General features: G+C 36.7%; 1 long non-coding RNA gene across 1 annotated transcript in view; it reads right to left on the reverse strand.

Annotated features, from left to right (window-relative positions):
* The window catches only part of LOC125463629 (uncharacterized), an 857,594-nt gene extending 851,938 nt beyond the window's left edge, over window positions 1-5,656 (reverse strand). The window contains exon 1 of the long non-coding RNA XR_007249877.2: window positions 5,529-5,656. This is a non-coding gene — a long non-coding RNA (uncharacterized LOC125463629). The remainder of the gene's footprint in view (window positions 1-5,528) is intronic.
* Between the last annotated feature and the right edge of the window lie 344 nt (window positions 5,657-6,000).

Consider the following 6,000-nt stretch of genomic DNA (forward strand, 5'->3'; position numbering starts at 1 on the left):
GCAACACAAGTAAATAACCAGAATGTATAAATTGCCAGGTATGTCCTGTGCAGAAAATGCATGACAAGTCCTGTCTGTTCAATTACAGCCCAACAGCTTTATTGTTCAAAATCAGAAAAGTCCTGTAAGATGTCATCAACAGTTCTATGAAATAATACTTCTGACCAGTAGCATGGTTCCTGATGTCCAAATTCAATTATGTCAGAAACATATGGCTCCTTTTTACAGATGAGAAACAACATTCTAGAGTTGAGAAGAGACTGCCTTAGACAAGAAAACAGTATTTAACTAAGTCATACCAAGCACAAAGGAAAGTGGTTGTAGTTGCCAAGGCTCCGCTGACTGAACCTTCCAAAACCAGGACTTCAAGGACCGTGCAGAACGGGGGCAGGAATTGCATGGGCACTCCGTTGCCTGCAAATTCCATTGTAAGTTGGGCAGCATCCTGACTTGAAACCACATCAAAGTTCTATCATTGCCATTCTATCAAAATTTTGGATGGGCAATGAATACTAGCTTTGACAGCAATACCCACATCCCATGAAAGAATAAAATAAAATATTGTAATCAGTAGCTTGGATAATGACATGTCGTCAATATATTCCATATTTTAATATCTTTTAATCTTCCCTGCTACATTGAATGTAGTCACTGTTTTTCAAGTCACTTAGCATAACTTTATACTCTCATAGCTTTTATTACCTTAATAAATCTAAATTGCACATTTCTATGACTACCATAACTTCGAGAAAATTGCACACCGAACTCAAACTGCATCCTAACCAATGTTATATAGGTTGGCAAATATCGCTTTATTTATTAAATAGAACTTGGTATAAAACCTGGAATACCATATCCAAAGAAGATTCATTTGACTCAAAACATTAACTATGTTACTCTGTTTCTCTCTCCCAGATGCTGACAGAGATGCTGATTATTCCATCACTCTCTATTTTTATTTCTGAAATACCATTTCATCTTTTTAACACTTATCTCCACAGGCAAATCTTCTTTTATAAATATCTGACATTTCTGTTACTCCATTACATTCAGATCATATTCTAAGTATTCTTTCATTTTCCTAATGCACCTTCACACACATTTACATTAAGATGTATTTACTGCAAATCTATCTATTACCTGAAATTGGCTATGTGTTTCATGCAATCTCCAAATTCTTTCCTGCACTGTTTGCCCCAACATGTAATCCAGCATCTATTGGTAAATTTCTGGCAGGTTTTTGCTGTAAATTTATGACTTTGAAAAATGGATTCTGATAAATCAAACAGATTTCATGTAATCCTTTTATCTGTTGACAGAGGAAAGTACTTTTTATTCGACATGGCTGGGCTGCATTCAAATTGAGATTTTAAAAATATTGATGAGCTCACCCGTTGCATCCCCAGTCACTTCTATTTGTATCTTATCCTGTAAATTAGAAACAAATAATGAAAATTCCAGCACAAGTTGAGATGAAGAAGAAGCCTATGGTCAAATCATATGAACATTCAACTAGCCAGTGAAGCTTTTGTACCCAAAGGCTCTGAGAAGCTGTGCTGCTCAGCTGGAGATCAAAGATCAAAGGGATCCAATCTTTCTCTTCCGTCGCAGTTTTAATTAGAATGGAACTGTTGTCATCGGTTTATCTGTTCCTATCATTGAATTGCTTCACACAAAATAGAACTGAGGGAAAACTTTGTTTTATCTGATGCTTCAGTAGAATAGTTTGCAAGGTATTATTTACTCAGTTCTTTGTGAAATAAAATCAAACGGTGCCTTTATATTTTGAGAACAGCTATCAGCTAATTTTTGGGACTCATTTAGCAGATCGGAATAATAGGGAACATTCTCATTTTGGCTCCCTGAAAATGCTATCCTGGAATGCTATTACTTTGCATGCGGAAAGTAGAACAGGAGACATAAAGGGTGTTATCAAAGATAGCGAAAAAAGCATTGTCTCAGCGTTGGAGTGTAGTTTTGCTGTGTTGCAACAATATCATTAATTCACTATTTCAGAGCAAAATCTAAGCGGGATACAAATTCCACAGAAACAGAAATGTTAATGAATTTTAATGGGCACTTAATCAAAACAAAGCACTTCTCAGAATTAATGCCTTTTTTAGTGTAATTTGCACACCATTTGCCGATGTCCCCAAATCTGAGACTGTTGGACAAGTATAAGTTGAACAGGTCAGAAACAAAGAAAAATTCAGACGGAAACCCAGAGGATGACCATGTTTAAAATGATTCAAGATCGTCCTTCTGATTGGCTTCCTACATTCCACTGTTATTAATTGGATGTCATCCAATATTTCAATGCCCATGTCAGAACTTGCACCCCATTCCATTTACCCATCACCCCTTATCCTGGCTCCCATTGTCAATCAATTACAGTTTTTCATCTCACACTTGAGAATAGCCATTTTGAGTAAGTTACTGTGAGGTTATCAGGAACTATAAAACTTTGGGAATGTTTGTGGATATTGTGCCACTAGTGGGCAATCTCACCTCCAAAGTGTGCATTGGATAGTGTACATTCACAGCAACTCCATAGGTTTCCGATACGGCAGGCAAAGGTCCCATTGAGAGAAAGTTAGTCCATGGATTTCAACTTAGAAAGAAAAGATTGTTTGATCCATATATCAACAACTACTTCCATGATCTTCTCAGGTTGACCTGTACAGTTACATACAGCCATACAACGATAAGCGTGTCATGAATTATTGAATATCCCTAATCAAACTCAATTTTTCATGAGAACCTATGGAAATTATCAGCAGGTCCTCTTAGCCTTTACACACTTGATGAAGAAATGAGATCTCAATCAGTCAATATCAAATTAAGACGTTGCAAAGTAAATGCAATCTTCTATACGTTACCTGTTTGACTGCCCAGATTCAGGTCATGCAATGGGCAGTATTAATTCATAAATCTGCTGCATACACTAAAATTTTGATCCTCACAAAAAATGCCAGATTTGTATTAAGAATTTTTAATGGAATATGTGAAATCTTCTGTTTTATGACCTCATTCAGTGCTTATGTCAAGAAGCCATGTAGTCTGAATCACAGTCTCAGCAAGTAATTGTGCACCATTTAAACATGGCCAATACACAATAAATACAAATTTATGTCTGAGGTACAAAGAGAACATCTGCCTCTTTCTTGTTCTCTTCCTCTCTTTTCATCCCAAATTCCTGCCTCACCTCCTCATCCTTTCTAGACCTTATTTATTTCTCTTTTCTCTATGCCCTTATCAACTGAGTATACATCCCCTTTTTAATCATTGCAAATTTCTCTCACATTACAGATCTGAGCTGTTTTTGCTGCCACTGGCTGTTAACATGGTTTGAAATACGACATTATTATCTGTTATCAAGCTTTTGATTCCTGCCTGTAATCATTACTACTAGAAACTGTTCAAACTCAAGATAATTAGCACAGAATCCAGCAGCTCCACCAGCCACAGATGCATGTTAAAGAGATCTGCTTTACTGTCTTTTCTGTCAGTAGTGCCTCCTGGGGCTCAGCAGCAGGGGAAAAAAAATTCCTACACAATTTCTTTAGATATCAGTCTCTCCATGGGCCAATTCTGCCTACGCACAATCCCACATCAAACAGCTTATGGTTAAGTCAGTCTTTCCCTAGCTAGCTGGAATTTTTAAACTGAACTAAGCTGGTTTTTGTGTATGTGTGCATGTGTGTTTGTGAATGTGTCTGTTTTCTCTTTACCTTTGAACATGCCTTTTGGCTAGAATTTACAATTCCCTGCTGGTGCTACGCTTGTGATTACTATTTTTTCAACATCCATTCTGTTCCGACTGTAGTAAACATGGCTAGGTTCATAACACTGGTTATATTTATTCCACTTTGCAACCAATCCAAAAGGTGAAGAAAACATTGTTCCAGCTGACTTTCTGGTCCCTTTTTGTGGTAGTCATTTACCCATAAACCCTTCATTGTATTTTATAACAATATATTATAGAAATATCGCTCACACCCTCTAAACTGCAAACTTAAAAATATCACACAAATTGTAACAGTTTATCAACAGAGACATTTACTGGCTAAATATAAAAATCTGGTTGCAACTTATTTGCTGAAGCCCAGATTTGCTTCTGAGATTCTAAGTACATGTATCTTTGGTTTTTATGGGACTCAAAATGTATCTTTATATCTAAAACGTCTGCATAAACATTATCATTTTTGTCAATTCTAAACTTTTAGATATCACAAGATTTCCACTGTAAATGATTATACATGATGCAAGAAGAATGGAAAGGTAGGTGAAGGAAGCAAAAGGAATGCGAATGTTTTCCACTGAGGTTTCAACTTCTGGTAAATGCAGAGTTGTGCATTAACAGTTCCTTTTGTGCTAAGTGTTTAAAAGCTGTCTTAATGCACAGCAGGCAAAGGCAATTAAGCCATGTTCAGTAACATCAGAAAATGTGCAGTTATTTGTAATGAAAAGCCTGCATGAAAGAATACAAATGCTTCAGTTCTGTAATCTCACAAAATGTTAAATGATATAACTGATGAGCAGTACAGAAGAAACACTTAACAGCTGCATGCAATTCAATACTGCAAATGGTGTCTTTATTGTCCTCATCGCATTGCATTTAAAAGGTAAATTATCTATGTTAATGAAATTAGCACATGTACAAGGACAAAACAGAAGAATATTTAAATTTACTGATTCAGTACTCACGCTAACATGTAACTTTGTTTTTTGTAACATGTATTTTTGGAGATCACATAGATCTGTCCTCTTTGGCATGAATTTTAGTCAATTTTCATCAGGTCTCTTGCAGAGCTGAGGAAATACTGAGTTGTGCATCGAGGTGAACTGATAAAAGTAAAAATCATAAATTTCCACTCTTTCACTGATCCTGCTAAAGGGGTATTTGACCTCAGCTTGACTGTCTCATCATCCCTCCTTTAGCCCCTGTGGCTGCTAGTGCCAGCTCTCAGAGAAAAGAGCAGGAGCCAGATTGGATCTGTGTGTCCTCTGACACTTACAAGCTTTACAAACCACCTCTCACAGTCTGAGAAAGAAAGGAAAATGAGTAGCCCAGTCCAAAACCATAATCACTTACATCATTGCATTCTCTCTGTCTCGGTCCTTCTTCATCCACTTCTGCATTCCATCAGTAATGATCTCAGATTCTCATCACTATTATTACTTCTGTCTCCCAAATATGATACCTGTTCTAAAATACTACAGGATTTTTTCTGATTATAACAAATCCTATAGGATCTAAAGTAATAGTGTTTAAATCCTAAAATAAAGATATTGTGCTTTCAAGGATCTAACAGATCCATAAAAAGTAATTTTAAACCCCGAAATGGTATTGTTTTTGTTGGAAAAACATTTTTTCCTATTAAATATCTTTAATCTGCTGTCCATCCCTTTATAATGCTTTTTTTCCATTCCTCATGTTTTCCAATCCCTCTATCCCCCTTGTCCCTTTTTGCCTTCACACACAGCCCTTTTGCCACATTCAAAAGACAATGAAATGTTGTACTTACAGAACTGTACAGATCAGAGTTAAAGTGCTGGTTGGGTTGCTAACATCCCGAGGCAGAGACAATCAGAGTTTCCTTCAGCAGCACAGAGCTCGATCAGTCAGCATCTCCCCTCAGCAACCATCGCAAGCTCTGACAGCTCCGACTGATGCTCACAAACACACAAACTGACAGGTGCTGTCTGACGACAACTTGAGGTGACTGCCTAATTAACTTGACCCTTCCAGGCGATAAATTAGTGTTGTCAAGACACAAGCATGACTCAAACGGGCTTCTGCCTCATTTCATTTATTCTTATTGCATAGCTGAAAATATTAACAGAAAATAATTGTTGCTCCTTCAGTCACCTGGGCTTTGCTTCATGTTATTCAGTTACCTTTGTCATGCTCATGAAGAATCTATGATTTTATTTAAAAAGTGTAAATATAGCCTGTCAAATATTCTAATAGTTCCTTATTTTGGATGAAATCTTTTC

The sequence above is a fragment of the Stegostoma tigrinum genome, chromosome 22, assembly GCF_030684315.1.
Source record: "Stegostoma tigrinum isolate sSteTig4 chromosome 22, sSteTig4.hap1, whole genome shotgun sequence".
NCBI classification, from domain to species: domain Eukaryota; kingdom Metazoa; phylum Chordata; class Chondrichthyes; order Orectolobiformes; family Stegostomatidae; genus Stegostoma; species Stegostoma tigrinum.